Raw genomic sequence first — 27,137 nt, 5'->3', positions numbered from 1 at the left:
TCATTTAATATATATATAAACATGGAAAAGTTCGGGTCACTACAGTACCTACCCGTTAAATAAATTTCGTCCCGAAATTTTAAGCAGTTAGAGGTGTTGACGTATCTTCTGGAAATAAATGTGGATATTTCTTCTTCATCTGATCTTCTCGTTCCCAGGTGAACTCGGTTCCTCTACGAGCATTCCATCGAACCTTAACAATTGGTATCTTGTTTTGCTTAAGTCTTTTAACCTCACGATCCATTATTTCGACGGGTTCTTCGATGAATTGAAGTTTTTCGTTGATTTGGATTTCATCTAACGGAATAGTGAGATCTTCTTTAGCAAAACATTTCTTCAAATTCTAGACGTGGAAAGTGTTATGTACAGCCGCGAGTTGTTGAGGTAACTCAAGTCGGTAAGCTACTGGTCCGACACGATCAATAATCTTGAATGGTCCGATATACCTTGGATTTAATTTTCCTCGTTTATCAAATCGAACAACGCCTTTCCAAGGTGCAACTTTAAGCATGACCATCTCTCCAATTTAAAATTCTATATCTTTTCTTTTAATGTCAGCGTAGCTCTTTGTCGACTTTGGGCGGTTTTCAACCGTTGTTGAATTTGGATGATCTTCTCGGTAGTTTCTTGTATTATCTCCGGACCCGTAATCTATCTATCCCCCACTTCACTCCAACAAATCGGAGACCTGCACTTTCTACCATAAAGTGCTTCAAACGGCGCCATCTCAATGCTTGAATGGTAGCTGTTGTTGTAGGAAAATTCTGCTAACGGTAGATGTCGATCCCAACTGTTTCCGAAATCAATAACACATGCTCGTAGCATGTCTTCAAGCGTTTGTATCGTCCTTTCGCTCTGCCCATCAGTTTGTGGATGATAGGCAGTACTCATGTCTAGACGAGTTCCTAATGCTTGCTGTAATGTCTGCCAGAATCTTGAAATAAATCTGCCATCCCTATCAGAGATAATAGAGATTGGTATTCCATGTCTGGAGACGACTTTCTTCAAATACAGTCGTGCTAACTTCTCCATCTTGTCATCTTCTCTTATTGGCAGGAAGTGTGCTGATTTGGTGAGACGATCAACTATTACCCAAATAGTATCAAAACCACTTGCAGTCCTTGGCAATTTAGTGATGAAATCCATAGTAATGTTTTTCCATTTCCATTCCGGAATTTCGGGTTGTTGAAGTAGACCTGATGGTTTCTGATGCTCAGCTTTGACCTTAAAACACGTCAAATATTCTCCTACGTATTTAGCAACATCGGCTTTCATACCCGGCCACCAAAAATGTTTCTTGAGATCCTTGTACATCTTCCCCGTTCCAGGATGTATTGAGTATCTGGTTTTATAACACTACAAGAAAAATGCTCCTATAGGACCCCCAATTTGTCTATAAAGCCATTTTATAGGACCTTTGGGCTTAATAGGACTTACCAATGGGGGTTGTATCTAACGCGGTCGTATAAAGTATTGAAACTGAAAAGTGTTCTAAAATGTCATAAGATTATGAAACCAATGATCAGGTCCTATAATATAATTAACAACCACAAAGAAAGGTCCATAAAATACATATTAGGAGTCACTTTTTGAAATTGAGACATACACAAGGTGTCCCAAAAAGTAAAAATATATGATATAAGTACCAACAAAAGTGTCCTAATAAAAATTTATAATTCGTAAGGACCAAAAAAATGGTCCTATTGTTAAAAAAAAAAAAAAAAAAAAAAAAAAAAAAAAAAAAAAAAATAGTACATTAGTACCAATAAACAAAGTCTTAATCTAACGATACACTAATTTGGTACCAAGAGAAAAAGTCCTAATCTGCACAAATGTTACTTTAGTATCACATAAAGGGTCCTAATAAAATTATTTTTAAGGATACTACCACTAAAAGAAGTCCTAATATAAATATTTAAAACCTTAAAACTACATAATGGGTCCTAATATATATTGATATGATACTTTAGTACCACATAAAGGGTCTTAATATAATTATAATTAAGGTGCATATTAGGACCCCAAAACAGTGTTCTAATATAAAAAATAACTATGTTAGTACCAATAAAAACGTCCTAAAATAATTATAAACAATTTACGTACCCAAAAAATGGTCCTATTATAAAAATATAGTATGTTAGTACCAAGGAAAAAGAGTCCTAATATGAAGATAAGTTACATTTGTACCAATATAAGGGTCCTAAGTTAATATAGTACCACAAAAAAGGATCTTAATATAACTAAATATTAATTTAGTACCACAAAAAGGGTTCTAAGTACCACAAAAAGGGATCCTAATATAAGTAGATATTTGTTTAGTACCACAAAAAGCGTCCTAACAAGTCAGGAGTTTCGAATCCGGTTCGGATATTCAGGTCCATTTTGGGTTTTGAGCCGGCTTATGGTAATTGGGCCTTTCAAGCCCAGTTCAGACAATTGGGCTTTTTAGGTCATGTTTCGCTAAATAAACAAATATGAAATAAAACATAATTATATTTTATTAAATTTTAATAATAAAGTATTCTTAAAACATAAAAATCACTAAACATAAAAATTCATAGATAATCCAAAAAAATAAAGACTTCGAATAACATTTAACAAATATATAAAATCAACGACAAACAACACATAACGTCTTGAGTCGGCATCTCTCTTTATCAATATTCACGTACCAACTACAAAAAAACATCCATGTATAAACATAAAGGTGCACGTTATAAAGTTTAATCTTAACTATTACAAGTTTAACAAGGACATACCAAAAATAAACGTACAAAGCCAAGCAATAGTCGCAGTTTTTAACTTGTGAAACTACATTTTTTAAACTCATTTGTTTTATAAAGAACTAAATGAAGCTATGTATAGCCAAATGGAGAACAATGTGGCCTATAACTAAACGTGGCCTATAACTACACACCAATATCCACGTTCTTACATGTTGCCAACATTCAGAAGCTTGAAATTTAGTCAACTAAATACCATTTCTAACACTAATACGGAGTACTAAATTATTGTTAATTTTAACTATAACATAACATAATTAAATCAAAATTAGAATAAAACATTAACCACGATTTTGTGACATAACCTATTAACTCCAACAACATATTTCAACCTGGAACAACAAAAGGGATACAACAGGATATATAAAACATCCATCAAATTCGATGCAATCGAATGAACTGAACAACGTATTGAAATACATGGACCAATACTCAGATCATTAGGCTCTAGCATCTTTGAAAATATCAGTTTTCTTTTTACCCAAAAGTTTTAAAGAAACGTAAACCAAACACAATGGTGCTACATGAAGTAACGTTCAATTTTATATAATGGTGCAACAGGAAGTAACGTACCCGTGAGTTATTCTTGTGATAATCAGTTTTCTACACCCTCTTTGGTAGAATTCACTAGAACTTCTGCTCCTGGAAGTAACGTTCAATGTGTGTTGCAGCATATTGAAGGGTTGGCACAATGGTGGCAACCTGCATTCTAAAACTAAATAATCAAAAGTCAAACTAAATTAGAGATTTGTATGAGAAGATTTGGATACATCCAATACAGACCTGTATTCAAATCTACTTAAACTTGTATGCAAACCAAGTGGAGATTTGTATCCACTCAAACTTGTCTCGAAATTAAATACATATAGACGACATGTGCCTCTAGATGGTAACAGCAAAGATCATGGGTATGATGACATGTCCCACAAGTTTAACAAGTAACGTCTTAATTGTATCAAACTAGTTACTTCAGTAAAAAAAACTAGTTACTTTAGTAAAAATTAAAATAACACTTTTGGTAACAAAACAGATATGGAAACTTACTTCAGTAAAAAAGTATCAGATGACGCTGAAGATGATAGAAACGCCAACGATTGCAGTAACTATATGAATTATGGTGAATATGTAGTATTTGCAAACTGCATATAATAAAATAGCTGAAGATGCATTTTTTTACCTAGCTAGTTAAATATTTATATCTCAAAATTTGTGATTGTTATTGCACAAACTTCTTTGGTGAGCCTTTCCAGCTGCTAATTCTCAAGTAATAGTTTATACAGCGAGTAGAGTTTAAAATGTTGAAAGGTACAACACCTGTTGTTCTATGTTGTCTGTAACCTTTATTCAGCATTTGTTAAAAGTTTGGTACAACACCTCCACATAAAGATCCATAAACAGGATATCTAGTTAATACACACCTCCAATATTAACGGTCCCATACACGTTAAAAGTCATTTCAGCGCCTGAGATATTGACTCAATATGCAAATAGTTGGACTGCACTGTATGGGAGAATACGTATCACCTGCAGGCTGCAGCAATGTATAAAAAATATAATAATAATAAATAAATAAATAAGAGGACTAATCGATGACAGAATGCTAAAATACGAAGTGAGCGGAGTACGACACCTGAGCAAGGTTACCCTTCCAGTACCCTTTTACACCTTCTTGCTTTCCAACAGTAATAATTGCCTGAAAACAATCTCACATATCAAACCAATAAAGTAAGATAAACTTATTGAGAGAAATGACAGTTGTAACATGTAAAAACAGGTATCTTTGAAGTTTTAGCAACATCTTCCTATTCGAACACATTTCGATCCAAATTGACCATGCCACTTGGAATTTATTATAAAATAACAAAAATACTGATGGGCGATGGCATTACTAGATATGGAATTATATATTAAATGGTGTACAAAAGCCAACCAGAAATATCAACAATCATAATTGTTGGGATTTAACAAGTTCCATTATACATAAAACCATTTATCAATCAATTAAAAAGCGGAAGCATGTAATTACCATTAGAACATGTTATGACTTTAACCAATTTAAAGTTAAATCCCAATTAGGATCAAGTTGTGAAACATGCTTACAAACTACAAGCAAGATAAGAGATTATACCTACTCCAAGCTTGTTGATAAGTGATGAAGATGATGATGATGAATGGAGCTCCAAAACAATGAAACCTCAAGTTGTTATACCCCAAACTTGTGCACCAACACCCTAGCTTTTGGTTAGGATTTACTTTACACTTGAAATGAGCTTGAAAAACTTGAAAATGAATCCCTTTGGCACCCTCAAAGGCCACGGCCAACAGCTCTCTTTTGAGCAGAATTTTCAAGTTGTTTTTGATGTGTAATGTGATGTGTCTCTCTCTTTGGTCAAGGAGCATGCATGTATATGGAATGGGAATTGTATTTGACCAAGATGGAATCTTTAGCATGCTACATCCAATTCCAAGGCCACTCCCATCATTTTATAAAATAATACTTGACATATTTTATAAACTTGCATCTTTTATAAATTTGTTTAGTAAAATTAAATTTTATAAAACAAATTTTACAAACTTGCATTTTATAAATTATGTTACATTATTTATAAAACTAATAAAATTCCATACCATTTGTTATGTATACTTTATTTTATAAAACCAATTTATAAAATGCAACATAACATAATTAATTATTTAACCTATAAATAATTAAATCCATATTATATAAATTATTCCATAATTTATATATATATATATATATATATATATATATATATATATATATATATATATATATATATATATATATACACATCAAGTAATATTTAAGAAAACCATTTTTCTTAAAGTTCAAGTGTCGCGTATTTAATCAACGAACCAATCGTTAAGATCAAAATACAATTAAGGTGTCGGTAAGCTTGTTATTGAGTATGACCCGACTTGGATCAAAACATATTAGCCACGTTAATTTAATATGTCTCTCGGGCATATGAAATACCTTCAATCTCCCACTTGCACGAGAAACATAAGAAATTAATGCAAGTGATGGATACAGCCTAACACACCGTCCATCACCCCTAATATGTTATGACTTTGTGCCATTCAATAACATCATCCCTTTCGAGTTCCCATCTCGAATATGATTAGGTGAATCTTTCATTATTTCCTTTCGTCCTAGATGTCATGTTAAATCCAGGAGATACAGAGTGATCACTCTCTTATAGATTTAACTTTTCAGGCCTTAGACATCTGACTCTCAACGAATAAGAGGGACAAATTCCATCTTGACTACATACGTCCTAGATATACACTTTGTAATATACCTGAGTTCTTCCTTATGTACTACCATATTTCAGAATAGCGAAGGAAAGAATCAAGGCACAATACTTGGTGAATATCCGAACCCAATATGTATCTCAGGTCAGAGGATACAATGATATTCGCCTTTACTCAAGATTACATGTGATCAACCACAAAGGCTCTATACAGTAATTCTTGAGAGCGGGTCTTCCAATATTTGTTTCCCACAAATATCTATGAACCTTGGTCGCAACCTTGCCCCACATTCACCATTTGAATGCTAACCAATCCAAGTTCATAATAGTCTAGACCTCACACTTGTTCCCACAAATGTGATCAACTACGGAATTCAGAATAATAGTTTATTCTTGGATAAAATATGCAAAATTTGAACATGACTCATAAATAAATTAATACCATAATTATATTAATGAGTTTGAACTAATTCGTTCCAATACAATACATAAAATAGATCAATTCCAATCACTAGAATACCGAAGCCCTAATGCACAAACATGTCCCTCATGCTTTGGCCCATGTAAAAGCTTCGTGAGTGGATCCGCAACATTTTGATCTGTGTGAACTTTGTGAATACATATCTTTCCCTTTTCAACCTCATCCCTGATGTAGTTGAATCTCCGCTCAATGTGACGAGTCTTTTGATGAGCACGAGGTTCCTTGATTTGAGCAATCGCACCCTCGTTGTCACAAAAGATCTCAAGAGGGTCCTGAATGGAAGGGACCACTCCTAAGTCGTCGATGAATTTCTTCATCCATGCAGCTTCCTGAGCTGCCAGTGAGGCGGCAATGTACTCCGACTCTGTAGTGGATAACGCAACAACCTCCTGTTTCGAACTCTTCCAAGAGACCGCACCACCATTTAACATGAAGACATAACCGGATTGTGATCGAGAGTCATCTCGATCAGTTTGGAAACTCGCATCCACGTAACCTTTTACAGCGAGTTCCTCCTCACCAGACCCATATATTAGAAACATATCCTTAGTCCTCCTAAGGTATTTCAATATGCTTTTAACAGCAATCCAATGACTATTTCCTGGGTTATTCTGGTATCTACTTGTCAAGCTTAGAGCGCATGACACATCCGGTCTAGTACATATCATTGCATACATGATAGACCCAATAGCAGATGCGTATGGGACTTTCTTCATTCTCTCTTGTTCATCTTTCGTGGTAGGACACTGAGATGAACTGAGAACGGTTCCTTTTTGAATAGGTACCAAACCTCTCTTAGAGTTTTCCATCTTGAACCTTTTCAAGATTTTATCAATGTATGTACTTTGACTTAAACCTATCAATCTCTTGGATCTATTCCTATAGATCCCTATCCCCAATATGTATTGTGCATCTCCAAGATCCTTAATGGAGAAGCAACTCTTCAGCCAAGTTTTGACTCCTTGCATTGTGGTAATATCATTCCCAAATAATAATATATCATCCACATATAGTACAAGGAACATGATAGTGCTCCCACTAGCTTTCTTATATACACAAGCTTCATCACCATTTTTAATGAAGCCAAATTTCTCGGCTTCCTCATTAAAACGATGATTCCACATTCTAGATGCTTGTTTCAATCCGTAGATTGACTTCTTTAACTTGCATACACTTTTAGGATATTTTGGATCAACAAAACCTTCAGGCTGGACCATATAGACATCTTCCATAAGATATCCATTTAGGAAAGCGGTTTTGACATCCATTTGCCATATTTCATAGTCGTAGTGAGCAGCAATGGCAAATAATATCCTAATAGACTTTAGCATTGCCACAGGCGAGAAAGTTTCATCATAATCAACCCCTTGAGTTTGAGTGAAACCTTTTGCAACAAGTCTGGCTTTATATGTATCCAAGTTTCCATGTATGTCGGTTTTCATTTTGAAAAGCCATTTGCAATCAACTAGCTTAGAGCTAGGAGGTTGCTCAACAAGTTCCCACACTTGGTTTTCATACATGGATTGCATCTCAGCGTTCATGGCTTCCTGCCATTTATCTTTATCAATCCTTGATAAAGCATCTTGGTAGTTTGTTGGTTCATCCAAATCAACCGTATAGCAACCATCTATGAGAAACCCATATCTCTCAGGAGGATTGCTAATCCTACCAGATCTACGAATGCCTTGTGTATTTTGATCATCCATTTGATCACTTTCAACATTTTCATGTTGAGTGCTAGTGTCAACCAATTGTGTATCATCTACTTGATCTTGAACCTCTTCAAGATCTATCTTCCTTTCACTGTTTCCTTCCATTAGGAACTTAGTTTCAAGGAATTCCGCCTTCCGAGCAACAAATACATTCTGCTCGGATGGATCATAGAAATAGTATCCCATATCATCCTTGGGATATCCTATGAAGATACACTTCGTGGATCGAGCATTCAACTTATTAGGGACGTAACGCTTAGGATAAGCTTCACATCCCCATACCTTTAAGTATGATAGAGATGGAGGTTTACCAAACCACATCTCGTGAGGAGTTCGTTCCACTTTCTTGGTTGGGGCCATATTTAAAATACGAGCCGCGGAGCTTAGACAATAACCCCAAAATGATAGAGGCAACGAGCTTCTTGCCATCATAGATCGAACCATATCCATTAGTGTGACGCCCCGTACTAAATCATCATGTACGGACCATCAACTACAGGATCATTACAAGGTTAAGTACTATATGCGTTTTCAAAACAGAGTTTGCATTCATTAATAAAAGTGACGTCATAACATACGTCAATTGTTTTACAAATCAAAAGTATGCTTCGCTAAGTAGAAGCATTAAATAAGTGTACGTGACCATAATGGTCGTTACATAACATAAATTCATAAGTAAAAAGTTTGAATGCAACATAAGTAGTCATGCGATAACAACTCTAGGCAGCGGGTTCTACAGCACGACTAGTAAGATAGCGGAAGCGACTTCAAGCACCTGAGAAAATACATGCTTAAAAAGGTCAACACAAAGGTTGGTGAGCTATAGTTTAAGTATAACAGTAATGTAAGTAGGCCACGAGATTTCAGTGCTACAACGAGCGTTTCAAAAGTATGTAAAAGTATATGCTTAACCGTGGGCACCCGGTAACTAACTTAACGTTTAATGTACCCCCTTAAAGTGCACTTGGCAAGTGCGTATAACCTCGAAGTATTAAACACTCGTTAAATGCTAGCGCTACTAGCCCGAGTGGGGATGTCAAACCCTATGGATCCATATCTAAGATTCGCGTTCACGGTTCAAAAACCAATGATTAAACGTTACCGAGCTAAAGGGAATGTTTCTGCCGTTATATAACCCACACATATATAAAGTTTAAGTACTCGTGCCTAGTATGTAAAACATAAAATCCGCATGCATTCTCAGTTCCCAAAATAAGTTAAAGTAAAAAGGGAATGCTATAACTCACAATGATTAGTAGTAATGGTAAGGTAGTAGTCGGAAAGTGGTGTGCAAGTAACGGTCCAAACGTCCTCAACCTAAGTCAAATAGCACTAAGTCAATAAGTCGTCTCAAAAGGTTTACAAGTACGTAATTAAGGTCATAAGGGTCATCATCAATCATCATTCAACAAAAGGTAACAAGTAAGACTCGTTTATGAAAGTCGTTTAAAACAAAGGCTGACTTCGGTCAGTCACCACGGCCTCTACCCTTACTGAATTAAGGTGAGACCAGTGGTCATGGCTCCGTCTATGAGTCCCTTAAGTGTGGTAAAATTTACAGAAGCAAACTCGTCTTGGTTTGACCGTGGCGACGGTCTAAGTGCGAGTAGGTCAGAAATTTCTGCACAACGTTAAAGGACATGGTAACGATCGGAGGGCCATAAATCCTAAACCGTAACTCGGATTAAGACGAGTCCTATATGAAAAGTTATCTACTCGAAAAGTTCTATCTAAAAATCAAGGTTAGAACAGCCCAGGTCTACTGGTCTGTTCCAGAAGCATCAGGTCAGTAGGTTTTGGACAGAACAGTGGGTTTTGGAGAGTTCCGGTTGTCTCGGTGCTTGATGTTCATCACGGTTCTCATCCTTGATGCGTATAGCTTCAAGTGTACAACTCGTTGATGTGTTAACATCATTTTGGCCAAGGTTTGACCATCATAACTCAAGTGCAAGTGTTGTAAGTGTTTGATGAACCAAGGTTACATGTAAGTTTATGAACAAGTTCATGAACACTAAGAAAGATCACAACCAAGTGTTGGATCCATGATACTTGCACCAAAGTGTAAGCTCTTGTTGGTTTCATGTCCTTGTTCAAATGTGTAGTAAGCAACTAACAATAAGAAATAAAGAAAACGAATGATAAGCCTAAACCAACCATGAAGGTGGTATTCTAGTAACATACAACAAACAAGAACACAAGTAACAATTATAAAGATTATAAACTTTAAATCTTTTGAAACAAAATATGTAGAACATAACTAGATAGATTATGTTCTTGATGTTCTTGTCATAACAAGATAAAGATGAAGAATCAAAACTAGAAAGTTTGATCTTGTAACTTAGTAAATAAAGACAAGTAAGTAAGTAAATAATAACTAGTAACTAACAAGTAATTAAACTACAACAAGATTAAGTAACAAACAACAAAAGATGATGATGATTAAGATGATGAAGGCCATGGTTTTCACAAGGAAAAAGAAGAAGAAAAACTTCAAGTTAACTTACAAGAACAAGAGAGAATGGAGAGAAAATTGGAAACTAGTAAGTGTGTGTTTTGAATGAGAGATTACAAAATGAAGAAATGAATGAAAAGTGAAACAAAACTCCCCATATGCACTAGTAGGCCGACGGTTTTCTTGGTGGGGGAGGGTGGATGGCTTTGTTCTTTGGTCACTTGCAAGTAAAGCTTCAAAAGTGTGGTTAAAATGGGTGATTACATGGGGATTATAAGGCAACAAGATTCTAAATATACAAACTAGCTAGTTATTGTTGTAAGTATTACTTACACTATGAAAGACATGGGCTAATAAACCCATCTAAGATGTAGGGTGGGCTTGTGAGTCTTATTCATGAGTCCATTAAACTAATTAAAGCCCAAGTTGCAAGTAATCCAATAAAAGTCCAAGTTAAGTCCAAGTAACTAACTAAAAGCCTTAGTTAATTAAAATGATTAATAAAATTAATCATGGATGTAAATAATATCTTAAAATATTATTCGTGCAAGTTCCGGGTGTCACAAAGACGTTTCGGGCATTTAAAGTTCAAGTACGGGCAATTAAAGCAACATGTAAATGTAATAACATACATTCGTTTAATCAAGCGTATTAATAATAATAATTATTAATAAATAACGTTGGTAAAACCAGGGTCGTTACATTACCCACCTGTTAAAGAAAATTTCGTCCCGAAATTTAAGCTGAAGTAGATGGAGGAGTCGGGAAAAGATGAGGATACTTTCGCATCATTTGATCCTCTCGTTCCCAAGTAAACTCAGGTCCTCGTTTGGCATTCCATCGTACTCGTACAATCGGAATCTTGTTGCGTTTCAAAGTTTTGATCTCACGATCCATAATCTCAACAGGTTCCTCCACAAAGTGGAGTTTGTCATCAATAGTAAGTTCTTCCAATGGTATGATGAGTTCGGGTGCAGCAAGACACTTCTTCAAGTTTGACACATGGAAGGTAGGATGAACTGAGCTCAATTGTGCTGGTAGATCCAAACGGTAAGCAACTGGTCCAACACGTTCCAAGATTTCGAAAGGACCAATGTATCGTGGGTTCAACTTTCCACGTTTTCCAAAACGGATCACACCTTTCCAAGGTGCAACCTTCAACATTACACGATCACCAACATTAAATTCAAAGTCTTTCCGTTTAAGATCGGCATAGCTCTTTTGGCGATCACGGGCAGTCTTAAGTCTAGCTTGGATTTGAGCAATCTTCTCCGTGGTTTCGTGAACTACCTCGGGTCCGGTGATTTGCTTTTCGCCTACTTCGGCCCAACAAATAGGAGATCGGCACTTACGACCATACAATGCTTCAAAAGGTGCAGCATTAATGCTTGAGTGATAACTGTTATTGTACGAGAATTCGGCGAGTGGCAAATGCCTTTCCCAGGCCTTTCCAAAATCAATGACACATGCACGCAGCATGTCCTCCAAGGTCTGAATCGTTCGTTCACCTTGCCCGTCAGTCTGAGGATGATAAGCAGTACTCATGTCAAGACGAGTTCCCATGGCTTCTTGCAAAGAACGCCAAAATCTGGAAGCAAAACGGGGATCGCGATCGGAGATGATTGATAAAGGTACACCATGACGAGATACAACCTCTTTGATGTACAGCTGAGCAAGTCTTTCCATTGTATCAGTTTCCTTCATCGCTAGGAAGTGTGCAGATTTGGTGAGGCGGTCAACAATAACCCAAATAGTATCGCATCCGCCCACCGTCTTCGGCAGCTTAGTAATGAAATCCATTGTGATCCTTTCCCACTTCCATTGTGGGATTTCCGGCTGTTGAAGTAACCCAGAAGGTCTCTGATGTTCGGCTTTAACCTTCGAGCAAGTCAAACACTTACCAACATAAGTCGCAACGTCCTTCTTAAGATTCGGCCACCAATACTGTTCTTTAAGGTCTTGGTACATCTTACCTGCACCGGGGTGAATCGAATATCTCGATTTGTGTGCTTCATCAAGTATCAGGCTTCGTAGATCTCCATAGTAAGGTACCCAAATTCTTCCGGCATAACATCGGAGTCCAGACTCTCTATCCTCGAATCGAGAGACAAGTATGTTCAAATGCTCGTGAGATATGTTCTCCTCCTTGAGAGCCTCAACTTGGGCTACTCTGATCTGGTTGTTGAGGTTCGAGTGGATGGTGATGTTCAGAGCCCTAACACGGAGAGGTGCCGTCCTCTCCTTTCGGCTTAAAGCGTCAGCTACAACATTGGCCTTGCCAGGGTGATAACGGAGTTCACAATCGTAGTCGTTGAGCGTCTCGATCCATCGACGCTGTCTCATATTCAATTGCTTCTGATCGAAGATGTGCTGGAGACTCTTGTGATCGGTGAAGATAGTGCTCTTAGTTCCATACAAATAATGTCTCCACAATTTGAGTGCAAAGACAACGGCTCCAAGTTCAAGATCATGTGTAGTGTAGTTCCGCTCGTGAATCTTCAATTGGCGGGAGGCATAGGCAATAACCTTTGATCGTTGCATCAGTACACAACCAAAACCACTCTTCGACGCATCACAATAAACAACGAAATCGTCACTGCCTTCGGGAAGCGATAGAATAGGTGCGGAGGTTAACTTCTTCTTCAAAATTTGGAATGCTGATTCGTGTGTGGGTTCCCAAATGAACTTCTTGCCCTTGTGAGTCAGTGCGGTCAAAGGACGCGCAATCAGAGAAAATCCTTCGATAAACCTTCGATAATAACCGGCGAGACCTAGAAATTGACGAATATGCGTTGGAGTAGTGGGGGTCTCCCACTTGCTGATGGCTTCAATCTTGGCGGGATCAACTTTGATACCCTGGTCGCTCACAACATGACCCAAAAACTGTACTTCCTTCAACCAAAATTCGCACTTGGAGAATTTGGCGTAAAGTTGCTCTTGTCTTAAGAGTTCAAGCACAAGCCGAAGGTGTTGTTCATGTTCTTCTTCGCTCTTAGAGTAGATGAGGATATCATCTATGAAGACGATAACAAACTTATCCAAGTAAGGCTTGCAGACACGATTCATGAGATCCATGAACACGGCAGGGGCATTTGTCAAACCGAATGGCATCACGAGGAACTCATAATGACCATAACGGGTCCTGAATGCAGTTTTCATCACGTCACTTTCCTTCACCCTCAGCTGGTGATATCCGGATCGCAAATCGATCTTTGAATAAACGCTCGATCCTTGTAGTTGATCAAAAAGATCATCGATTCGTGGAAGAGGATATCGATTCTTGATAGTCAATTTGTTGAGTTCACGGTAGTCGATACACATACGGAAGGATCCATCCTTCTTCTTTACAAACAACACAGGTGCGCCCCAAGGCGAGAAGCTTGGTTGGATAAACCCTCGATCTAATAGCTCTTGTAGTTGACTCTGTAATTCTTGCATCTCGGAGGGTGCGAGTCTATAAGGTGCGCGAGCTACAGGTGCAGCTCCTGGCACTAAGTCAATCTGAAACTCTACTGCCCTCGGTGGCGGTAATCCAGGCAGTTCTTCGGGAAAGACATCGGAAAACTCGTTCACAATACGCACATCGTTCACGTTCTTCACCTCAGTTTCTACCGCTTTCACATGTGCTAGGACAGCAAAGCGTCCCTTCTTCATAATCTTTTGCGCTTTCACGCAACTAATGAGGTTCAACTTCGAGGTACATCTCTCTCCATAGATAACCAGTGGTTCGCCATCTCCTTGTGGTATGCGAAGTGCTTTATCTCCACAGATAACATCGGCCTTTATCTTGCTCAACCAATCCATACCGACGATCGCGTCAAAACTTCCCAGTTTGATAGGTATCAAATCAATTTCGAAATCTGCACCAGCTATGTTGATAATAGCTCCACGACTAATATGGTCAACTTTTTCAAGTTTTCCATTGGCTACCTCGACAAGCATACTTTCCTTCAAAGGAACTAACGACCAATCTAACTTATCACAAAAATGTCTACACACATAGCTTCTATCGGCACCAGTATCAAATAGGACAGAAGCTAAAAGATTGTTGATCTTGAATATACCTGTCACCAAGTCGGGGTTGTCGCGAGCGTCCCTTGCATTAACATTGAAGGCTCTAGCACGTGGTGGTCCGCCATCCTTACGCTTGTTAGGACACTCGTTTCTGAAATGGCCCGTCTTTCCACATTCGTAACACTTCTTAGGCCCATTGTTGTTGTGGTTTGGCTTCACATTCAAAGTGGTAACCTTGCAATCCTTGCCAACATGTCCAGATCGTTGGCACTTCTCACAGATAACATTGCAATACCCAGTGTGGTGCTTGTAGCACCTATTGCATTGTGGTAGGGTTCCTTTGTAGTTCGGATTGGTGCGGTTGTTGTTGTTGGGGTTGGTGTTGTTGTTGTGCATGTTGTTGTTTTGCCTGAACCCTTCATGTCGTTTTGCCGGGTTTTGATCATAGTTCCTACCCCTGTTGTTGTTGTGGTTGTTGTCCCATTTCCTCTTTTCACCACTAACAGTTTCAAACTTAGCCTTCTCCGGCTCGTCAAGGATGATTTGATTCAAGAGAGTATGCGCCATGCGCATTGCTTCGGGAACACTTGGTGGCTTGGATGAGGTAACATTACCCTTGATGGACTTAGGAAGTCCCGAGAAGTATTTCTCCAAACGCTTAAATTCGGGGGTGACCATGGTTGGACACATAAGAGCCAATTCCAAAAACCTACGGTTGTAGCTGTTAAGGTCGTTCCCTACGGTTTTCAATTGCATAAATTCGATTTCCATCTTTTGAATCTCGGTTCTCGGACAGTATTCCTCGATCATAGCACATTTAAATTCTTCCCAAGGCGTAGCATACGCCTCATCAATTCCTTTCGCTTGGGCCATGGTATTCCACCATGTGAGCGCGCCATCAGACAGCGTGCAAGATGCAAATTTCGTTTTGTTAGCCTCAGAACAATTGCTAACCCTGAATACCGATTCCAACTTTTCGAACCATCTGGTGAGACCGACGGGTCCCTCAGTGCCACTGAAGTAGTGTGGCTTGCAGTTTTGGAATTCCTTGTAAGTACACCCATCTCGGACGACAGGTGGATTGACAGGCGGTGGTGGTGGAACTTGGGGTTGTCTTTCAGCTAGTGCAGCAGCGACTCGCTCGTTAATCATTTCCTCAATTTGTGCCGCGGTGGGGATAGATCTCCCGTTGGCCATGATGTTCTATACAAACATTTTGACTCAAGTCAAAATCCATTATGCAAATAATAATAATATAGTATATAACAACCAACATGAAAACAGCACAACACATGTTGATTAAATAACGCAAGCAGATATAGGTACCACAAAACCATGAGATGATAACGTAAATAGAACACTTGCGCACAAAGTAACAACACAAATTCCATTCATTAATGATAATAAGTTCATACATTACAATAAGTTCGTACATTACATAGGTGAAATATGAAATTACAAAAGAAATTACAATACAGAATCTAGTACAAAGTCCTACGGCGATGGTGGGTACAAGATGTCCAAAACATGAGTCATCTGCTCCTCGAGCTCAGTAACTCGAGTCTGGAGAATCTCAATCTCCCGCCTCATTTCCTCATTAGAGGAAGGTGATGGGGCAGGTGGTGCTGGCGGTGCAGGTGGAGCCGGTGGTGCTGAAGTGGATGGTCCGGCTCTGGGTGGAGACGGTAATATCAGTGGGTCGGCGGGGTACGGCACCAGCCGTTTACGAGCAGTGATCCTACGACGCCGACCATAAGCGTCAGTGACAGTACGACCAGGAATTATGCCAGCGAAGCGATACCGCTTCTTCGGCGGGGTAGAAGGTGCCTGAATCGGTCGGTCAGCGGGATCCTCCTCATCACTGGAGTCGTCAGATGAGGTGTCGTCTGAAGAAGCATCGGTGGAAGAACCGTCGTCTGAATCATGCGGTGGTGGCGCGGGTGGCTCAACATATCCGAAAGCGGCCAACATCTGTCGGTGTCGGCCTGGCGTAATCACGGCTAAGCGGCCGTCGGCAGTGCGTCGGCAAGGTGTGCGCCAGTGATTACGGAAGGGTCCTTCCCCGAACTCCGCGGGGATCTCCATGCCACCAATGCGAGCCAGTTGTCTCAGGGGTCTGGAAGAAGACGCCGGGATAGGCACACTAGAGCTAGCTCCAGAACTAGAGGCGCCGGGGTCGCCAGTGGGTGTCGGGGCCGGAATGTCGGCAGCAGCAGCAGCAGCAACAGGTGCAGCAGTGGGTGGAACAACGGGGCCTGAGCCGCTCGGGATGTCAGTAGGTGGAACGTCCGACATCTGAACAAGGAAAAATAAATTTTCCATGTCAGTATGTCATAAAGCAAGCAAATAATAGGCCAACAGTTTAAATCATGTATAACAATAAGTAGCATGGCAATATCAGTAATCGTACGAAACTAGCATGCAATCGAAAGCAAGTAATAGCATGCAGTAGTGAAATCACGTAGTAGCATACGGCATATAGCAGTAACAGTAAGCAGCAGCATGCAGTAAGTTCAGCGGAAACAAGTAAACTAACAAGTTGTAGATTAGCCCTATTAGTGAATCCTACTCGGGTCGGTCTTAGACTCACTAATGCATCCTAATTCCCTACAACCAATGCTCTGATACCAAATGTGACGCCCCGTACTAAATCATCATGTACGGACCATCAACTACAGGATCATTACAAGGTTAAGTACTATATGCGTTTTCAAAACAGAGTTTGCATTCATTAATAAAAGTGACGTCATAACATACGTCAATTGTTTTACAAATCAAAAGTATGCTTCGCTAAGTAGAAGCATTAAATAAGTGTACGTGACCATAATGGTCGTTACATAACATAAATTCATAAGTAAAAAGTTTGAATGCAACATAAGTAGTCATGCGATAACAACTCTAGGCAGCGGGTTCTACAGCACGACTAGTAAGATAGCGGAAGCGACTTCAAGCACCTGAGAAAATACATGCTTAAAAAGGTCAACACAAAGGTTGGTGAGCTATAGTTTAAGTATAACAGTAATGTAAGTAGGCCACGAGATTTCAGTGCTACAACGAGCGTTTCAAAAGTATGTAAAAGTATATGCTTAACCGTGGGCACCCGGTAACTAACTTAACGTTTAATGTACCCCCTTAAAGTGCACTTGGCAAGTGCGTATAACCTCGAAGTATTAAACACTCGTTAAATGCTAGCGCTACTAGCCCGAGTGGGGATGTCAAACCCTATGGATCCATATCTAAGATTCGCGTTCACGGTTCAAAAACCAATGATTAAACGTTACCGAGCTAAAGGGAATGTTTCTGCCGTTATATAACCCACACATATATAAAGTTTAAGTACTCGTGCCTAGTATGTAAAACATAAAATCCGCATGCATTCTCAGTTCCCAAAATAAGTTAAAGTAAAAAGGGAATGCTATAACTCACAATGATTAGTAGTAATGGTAAGGTAGTAGTCGGAAAGTGGTGTGCAAGTAACGGTCCAAACGTCCTCAACCTAAGTCAAATAGCACTAAGTCAATAAGTCGTCTCAAAAGGTTTACAAGTACGTAATTAAGGTCATAAGGGTCATCATCAATCATCATTAAACAAAAGGTAACAAGTAAGACTCGTTTATGAAAGTCGTTTAAAACAAAGGCTGACTTCGGTCAGTCACCACGGCCTCTACCCTTACTGAATTAAGGTGAGACCAGTGGTCATGGCTCCGTCTATGAGTCCCTTAAGTGTGGTAAAATTTACAGAAGCAAACTCGTCTTGGTTTGACCGTGGCGACGGTCTAAGTGCGAGTAGGTCAGAAATTTCTGCACAACGTTAAAGGACATGGTAACGATCGGAGGGCCATAAATCCTAAACCGTAACTCGGATTAAGACGAGTCCTATATGAAAAGTTATCTACTCGAAAAGTTCTATCTAAAAATCAAGGTTAGAACAGCCCAGGTCTACTGGTCTGTTCCAGAAGCATCAGGTCAGTAGGTTTTGGACAGAACAGTGGGTTTTGGAGAGTTCCGGTTGTCTCGGTGCTTGATGTTCATCACGGTTCTCATCCTTGATGCGTATAGCTTCAAGTGTACAACTCGTTGATGTGTTAACATCATTTTGGCCAAGGTTTGACCATCATAACTCAAGTGCAAGTGTTGTAAGTGTTTGATGAACCAAGGTTACATGTAAGTTTATGAACAAGTTCATGAACACTAAGAAAGATCACAACCAAGTGTTGGATCCATGATACTTGCACCAAAGTGTAAGCTCTTGTTGGTTTCATGTCCTTGTTCAAATGTGTAGTAAGCAACTAACAATAAGAAATAAAGAAAACAAATGATAAGCCTAAACCAACCATGAAGGTGGTATTCTAGTAACATACAACAAACAAGAACACAAGTAACAATTATAAAGATTATAAACTTTAAATCTTTTGAAACAAAATATGTAGAACATAACTAGATAGATTATGTTCTTGATGTTCTTGTCATAACAAGATAAAGATGAAGAATCAAAACTAGAAAGTTTGATCTTGTAACTTAGTAAATAAAGACAAGTAAGTAAGTAAATAATAACTAGTAACTAACAAGTAATTAAACTACAACAAGATTAAGTAACAAACAACAAAAGATGATGATGATTAAGATGATGAAGGCCATGGTTTTCACAAGGAAAAAGAAGAAGAAAAACTTCAAGTTAACTTACAAGAACAAGAGAGAATGGAGAGAAAATTGGAAACTAGTAAGTGTGTGTTTTGAATGAGAGATTACAAAATGAAGAAATGAATGAAAAGTGAAACAAAACTCCCCATATGCACTAGTAGGCCGACGGTTTTCTTGGTGGGGGAGGGTGGATGGCTTTGTTCTTTGGTCACTTGCAAGTAAAGCTTCAAAAGTGTGGTTAAAATGGGTGATTACATGGGGATTATAAGGCAACAAGATTCTAAATATACAAACTAGCTAGTTATTGTTGTAAGTATTACTTACACTATGAAAGACATGGGCTAATAAACCCATCTAAGATGTAGGGTGGGCTTGTGAGTCTTATTCATGAGTCCATTAAACTAATTAAAGCCCAAGTTGCAAGTAATCCAATAAAAGTCCAAGTTAAGCCCAAGTAACTAACTAAAAGCCTTAGTTAATTAAAATGATTAATAAAATTAATCATGGATGTAAATAATATCTTAAAATATTATTCGTGCAAGTTCCGGGTGTCACAAAGACGTTTCGGGCATTTAAAGTTCAAGTACGGGCAATTAAAGCAACATGTAAATGTAATAACATACATTCGTTTAATCAAGCGTATTAATAATAATAATTATTAATAAATAACGTTGGTAAAACCAGGGTCGTTACAATTAGGGTTCGGTTCCTCCTTTCGGAAACTCCATTAAGTTGGGGTGTTCCGGGTGGAGTAAGTTGTGAGATAATCCCACAACTCCTAAGATGATCTTGGAAGGCATCGCTTAGGTATTCACCTCCTCTATCGGTACGAAGTACCTTAATTGTCCTATTGAGTTGATTTTGTACTTCGTTTTGATATTCTTTGAATGCTTCAAACGTTTCGTCCTTATGTCTTAATAAGTAGACATATCCGAAACGACTAAAGTCATCAATGAAAGTAACAAAGTATCTTTCACCATTCCTAGTCATGGGTTTAAAGGGTCCACATACATCCGAATGTATTAATCCCAATAAATCTTTAGCCCTTTCATGGGTCCCTTTGAAAGGTGCTTTAGTCATCTTGCCTTGTAAACAAGATTCACATACTTCAAACGAATCCATTTCATTTGATTTCAAAAGTCCATTCTTTTGAAGTGTATGTATTCGGTTCTTGTTTATGTGACCAAGGCGACAATGCCATAAGTAGGAATCACTCAAATCCCTTTTGAGTTTCTTGGTGCTTGTATGGTACATTGAGCTACTAGATGATGTGTCATCATGAACCAATTCATAAATTCCATTTGAAGGTGAAGCCTTGAAATAGAATACATTATCTAAATAAATATGGATATCGTCATTAACAAAATTAAGATTAAAACCACATTGTTTCAAACGGGAAATGGAAATGATGTTTCGACATAAATCGGGTGCATACAAAACATCTTTCAAAATAAGTTCCAAGCCACTTGGAAGTTTTAACACAAAGTCTCCTTGAGCCTTCACTTGCACTTTGGCTCCATTACCCATGTAGAGACTTGATGTTCCCGTTTGCTTGCTACTTCTTTTGAACCCCTGCAATGAATTGCAAATGTGAGTTCCACATCCAGTGTCTAATACCCATGTATTAGAAGAAGTAATACTAAGCTCTATATATACCATATATATATTACCTGAGGTTTGCCCTGCATCCCTCTTCTCCTTCAACTCCTTAAGATAGATCGGACAGTTTCGTTTCCAATGACCCATTTCACCGCAACCGAAACATGGGTCTTCCTTGGGGTTTGCTTTCTCGGCTACCTTTTGTTTCTTAGCCTTGTTGATGGTTGAGGTAACCATCTTTCCCTTCCCTTTGCCTTGATGAGCGGGTCCTTTTCTCTTAGCCACCTTTGGCTTAGAGGTCTTACTTTTGGACCCACCTTGATCGATTGCTAACACGGGTAAAGCCCTTTTACCCATGCTAGTTTCCGCCGTTCTAAGCATACCGTGAAGCTCACCTATGCTCTTATCCATCCCATTCATATTGTAGTTAATTACAAATTGATCAAACCTTTTTGATAGGGAGTTAAGGATAAGATCGGTGGCTAACTCATTTGATATGTTCAAGTTAAGACGGTTAGCACGATCAATAAGGCTTTTCATCTTAAGTACATAAGATGAAACCGATTGGGTATCGTCCATACGACAAGCATGTAGCGCCCGAACCGTTTCGAAGCGCTCGACACGTGCTTGTTGGAGGAACATCTCCTTCAATTGCGTTATCATGTCGTATGCACTATGGTGCTCGAAATCCTTTTGGAGTTCGGGTATCATAGTCCCAAGCATTAAGCATGAGACTTGAAGGGAGTCGTGGCAATACTTATCGAAAGAGGCCATTGCCTCCACATCATTCTCATCCGGTTGATCGGGAATGGGGTCCTCAAGCACATACATTTTATCCTCTTGTTTGAGGACAATCCGAAGATTGCGGAACCAATCCATAAAGTTGGTATGGTTGAGTTTGTCTTTCTCTAAGAGAGACCTTAATGATAGATGGTTTAGGTTAAGTGGTGCGTTTGGAATGTTGTTGTTATTATTGGCGGCCATCTACAAAATTAACAAAGTTCGTTTAAGTATCGATTTTAATTTAACATTCAATACCCTTTTAAATTTTAATTGACTTATTAAATATTAGAATCCAACGGTAAATCAAATTTCGGTTAGGTGACCTTTATCCCGTTATTTGATTTAGCTAGGTAGTCATTATATGACAATTGCAATCCTTTTGCAACTTCTAAGTTATGGGATCATGCAATCCTTTTGCATGGCATATTTATTCCATCAACGCCTATTTGTTCATCATGCTTCGGTGACCCTAAGTTCATGATTCCCAAATCAAGTCGTCCTACTTGTGTAAACATGTAGACTTAACATACAAGTGGTTAGGTGACCTTTATCCCACATGTATGCGAAGTGTACCTTATTCATATTAGTTCGCTCATGACGGTTAGGTGACCTTTATCCCATCAAGAGTTTCCTAATACGTCTAAGTGTTTCCACAAAAAGGATGGCGTTTAACTTGATTGCCTTGTTAATAAGGGATTTTAAGTTTTCATTAATTCTAGTTTGAGAAAACTTATGCACCATACACCAACATGCATTTAGTGTACGGTTTATTTGAAAATCCATTTTCATGTTATGTAATAAAGCCAATTTTATTACTTTGATATAAACCATTTTATATGTATGATCCTTATCATGTTCTTAATAACCAATTATTAATGTCCTTTTAGCCGTTTTTAATTAAACCATTTAAATTGACGTTTTGCATGTCGTTAATAATGTCAATTTTAACCAATTTAAATTGCCATTTTAGTTTGTTGTTAACTTGTGTGATTAACTTGTAGCATACAAACATACAATCCACATAATCATACAAAACAACCATGCATGCAAAATCATATGTTCACAATCAAGCCATTTTTGGTAGACATTTGTTTAGCCGAAAACAAATGCCACCGGTAAAGGGGTTATAACACAAAGTAGGAGGTTTTAACCTCCCACTTAATCTTGCATCCAAATGCTTCTTCATGTGTTCTTCAAGTCTTCATCATCTTCATCATTTTACAAAATATATCCTAATACATTTTGTCTAGAAAATGAAAATACACCCTAATCTATTTTACATACCAAATATAAAATAAATTACATAACAAAAGGAACAATTATTACACACCAAATTACATGAATATTACAACCACATGAATGAATTAATATTACATACCAAATGAATGAATTAATTCAACCACACATGCAACCATTCAAACAAAAGGCCAAGGCTTGATTGTGAACTTCAACATACAACAAAATGACCAAAATGGAGGAACCAAACCCAATTTTTGGAGCTTCCAAATTCGGCCAAGACATCAAACCACCCAAAACCAATAATTTTTGCATTTTATTATCATGCATGTACATAAAATGCAAAGTTATGGTGAGTTCAAAAACCATCTCGAAGCATATTTCAACAGCTTCGGCTCTAGATACCATTTTTGGTAGACAAGTTCCATTATACATAAAACCATTTATCAATCAATTAAAAAGCGGAAGCATGTAATTACCATTAGAACATGTTATGACTTTAACCAATTTAAAGTTAAATCCCAATTAGGATCAAGTTGTGAAACATGCTTACAAACTACAAGCAAGATAAGAGATTATACCTACTCCAAGCTTGTTGATAAGTGATGAAGATGATGATGATGAATGGAGCTCCAAAACAATGAAACCTCAAGTTGTTATACCCCAAACTTGTGCACCAACACCCTAGCTTTTGGTTAGGATTTACTTTACACTTGAAATGAGCTTGAAAAACTTGAAAATGAATCCCTTTGGCACCCTCAAAGGCCACGGCCAACAGCTCTCTTTTGAGCAGAATTTTCAAGTTGTTTTTGATGTGTAATGTGATGTGTCTCTCTCTTTGGTCAAGGAGCATGCATGTATATGGAATGGGAATTGTATTTGACCAAGATGGAATCTTTAGCATGCTACATCCAATTCCAAGGCCACTCCCATCATTTTATAAAATAATACTTGACATATTTTATAAACTTGCATCTTTTATAAATTTGTTTAGTAAAATTAAATTTTATAAAACAAATTTTACAAACTTGCATTTTATAAATTATGTTACATTATTTATAAAACTAATAAAATTCCATACCATTTGTTATGTATACTTTATTTTATAAAACCAATTTATAAAATGCAACATAACATAATTAATTATTTAACCTATAAATAATTAAATCCATATTATATAAATTATTCCATAATTTATATATATATATATATATATATATATATATATATATATATATATATATATATATATATATATATATATATATATATATATATATATATATATATATATATATATACACATCAAGTAATATTTAAGAAAACCATTTTTCTTAAAGTTCAAGTGTCGCGTATTTAATCAACGAACCAATCGTTAAGATCAAAATACAATTAAGGTGTCGGTAAGCTTGTTATTGGGTATGACCCGACTTGGATCAAAACATATTAGCCACGTTAATTTAATATGTCTCTCGGGCATATGAAATACCTTCAATAATAGCATAACAAGTACAAGAAAATGAAAGTGAAAAAAAAAACTGACTAACCCTAAATATCTAGAAGAGTGCTAATAATGAACAGGCTATAGAGATCATGAACCATAAGTAAACTCTCCCATACAGTGCAGTCCAACTATTTTTCATATGACTTTTAATCTTACATAAAAGTAGAATGACTTTTTCTTTTTGGACAGCGATTGGAATCAACCGAGGGGGACTAAACCATCCTTTGCGATCATCTCCCGTTTCAACTATGCGGATGAAGCGACAATAACCCCGCCCCCATCGCTGCCCGGGAGGAAACATTGCTGTAAACACTACTTCTGTATTTGCATCAACACGACATAAAAACTTCGTAATAATAAAACAATAAAACTTCATATAACCTATCGCGTTGAGTAGCAGTGATAAACCTGTAAACACTACTTATTCAGACATTTTATCGAGCATGTCATAGGCATATAAACAGATTGACATATACAACCTTCAAATGGATTTAGATACTTAAAAACAAACAAAAGTGACTAAAATCAGCCATTTTCAAGAAAGACACAATAATTGCAATCTAATTGACAACATGATAAAATCGCAAATATGGTACAACAACATACCAACACATTTATAACGCAAACAAAATAATAATCATAACGAATACCTGTTGAAAAAGATTAAACAATTCGTTAGGCATAGAGTGATGACAACGATTTGAGTTAAATCCCATCAAAAGCTAGTCACAAACCCAAATGTTCAATCGATCTAAAAAAAGGAGAAAAGAACTTTTAATCACCGAGACCTAGTAGAGAATCGATGAAGCGGAGAAAATGGGTAGAGAATAAGATATTAGGGTTTAAAAGGGTGTATATTTGGGTGAAGTCCGTTCTGCAGATTGATGAGAGAATGGGAGGAAGGTAAAAAGAAAAAAACACCAACAGAGAGGATGTCGATTGGTGAGATAATGGGAAGAAGTTCAAATAATTGGTTAAATTTTTGGCGAAATATTTGGGGGGATAAAAAGGCGGGTGACTTGAAATTTTGGGGAATAATTGGTTTTACCATACATGTTCTTGGTATTTTGTTTGTTTATTTTATTTTTTCAATAAAACAACAAAACAAAATTATTTTCAATTTTTTTTTTTTTTTTTTGACAAAAAACACGAATTTAAATCAGAAGATCTAAAAGATAGAAGATTCAGAACTATGTCTGATTGAACACTGCACCGATATGTTCTACACGCATTGACCTAGACCCTAATCACCAAACCATTACAATAAACAATTGTACCACTACACACGTACACACAATTACAATACAATCTGTGAAAATCAAACAACCCGTAAACACACCATAGTGCCTAACTTCCATCCTACCAAAAACTCCATCTCCTATGAACAACCAAAACCAGGAGAAACTCGAGACTCGTAAATCCAACAAAACCGAAAGTAAATCACAGCAAGTAATCACCAAATCATCTCATAACACCAAGCAACCAAACCCCACACCGTGACCAAACCAAGATGAAGAATAATGCAGCTGTTCCGGCCGTAGTGAACGTTGTCTGCACCGGAAAACAGAAAACCACAAACTAGGATGCCACGCATCCTTGAGCCACACCATACCTTCACCAAGGTAGAAGGCAGGAAGCGGAGAAGGAGGACCTGGAAAGAGAAGAGCCGGAGAACCTCGGCAGAGACACGGGGATCTACCACCTGATAGTCTCACCGGAAAACCAAAGAAAATGGTGACACACTAACATCAGAGACATAAGTAAGTGTGTGGGTCTAGGTGTAAACCAATAGCAAACTCTGGTGAGTTTGAGCCAACAAACGTCAGATCCGGCGAACTACCATCGTATTGAAACCCAACCAAACTTGAAATATGACGCCCTGTCTCTGGTGGAAACAAGAACGCCAGTTGACGCGCAATCAGTCCATCTTCGACGAGTACCAACCCCACTACCACCCAAACAACCATCCCTACCACCAGATCTACAAACTACCGGAGTAAATCACGGTAGTCGCCGCCTGTAGACAGTGCAGAGAGGGAGCCTGTTGTCGTGAGCCGGAAACACCAAAGAAGAACCAAAACAATCAGAACAAAGCCAAAGGATAGAAAAACAAAAAGGAAGTAAAAAAGGAAGCCTAACCACCGGTGGCCGGAGGAGGAGGGTTAGAGTTTTTTTAAATTTTAGGTAGAGAGCTTTTTAGTATAGCGAGAGAGAGTTTAGTTTAAATTATTTTCAATTAGGCAAAGGTCTTTGGATATTATTTATGATCGTCCGCTAATCATATAAACTATTTCGATAAGATTTAAGCTCGTCCAATACGCGTTAAGCTTATCCTCATCATTAAGATGGTCTTAAACCTTAAACCCCAAACCCTAAACTCTAAACCCTAAACCATAAACCCTAAACTCTAAACCCTAAAACACAAACCCTATACCCTAATCCCAAATCCATAAATTGTAAACCCTAAATCATAAACCATACAGCCTAAGCCCTAAACCATTTACCATAAACCTTAAACCTTAAACCCTGAACCCTAAATCCAAAACCCTGAATCCAAAACCATGAGCCCTAAACCCTAAACCCTACACCCTAAACCTTATACCCTAAATTTAAAACCCTAAACCCGCAACCCCCAACCTAAACCCTATATCCCTGAAC

The 27,137-nt window shown here is 37.9% G+C and overlaps 1 long non-coding RNA gene across 1 annotated transcript; it reads right to left on the bottom strand.

Moving 5' to 3' along the window:
* Positions 1 to 3,834: 3,834 nt before the first annotated feature.
* On the bottom strand, positions 3,835 to 25,405 carry LOC139877796 (uncharacterized). Its single transcript, XR_011768779.1, has 3 exons — positions 25,130 to 25,405; positions 4,414 to 4,476; positions 3,835 to 4,314 (listed from the first exon to the last, which is right to left on the bottom strand). It is a non-coding gene; the product is annotated as an uncharacterized lncRNA (long non-coding RNA).
* Positions 25,406 to 27,137: the final 1,732 nt, after the last annotated feature.

Source organism: Rutidosis leptorrhynchoides, chromosome 11 (assembly GCF_046630445.1).
Source record: "Rutidosis leptorrhynchoides isolate AG116_Rl617_1_P2 chromosome 11, CSIRO_AGI_Rlap_v1, whole genome shotgun sequence".
Lineage (NCBI taxonomy): Eukaryota > Viridiplantae > Streptophyta > Magnoliopsida > Asterales > Asteraceae > Rutidosis > Rutidosis leptorrhynchoides.
The sequence above is the reverse complement of the archived record's forward strand: the minus strand, read 5'-3'. Positions and strand labels throughout refer to the sequence as shown.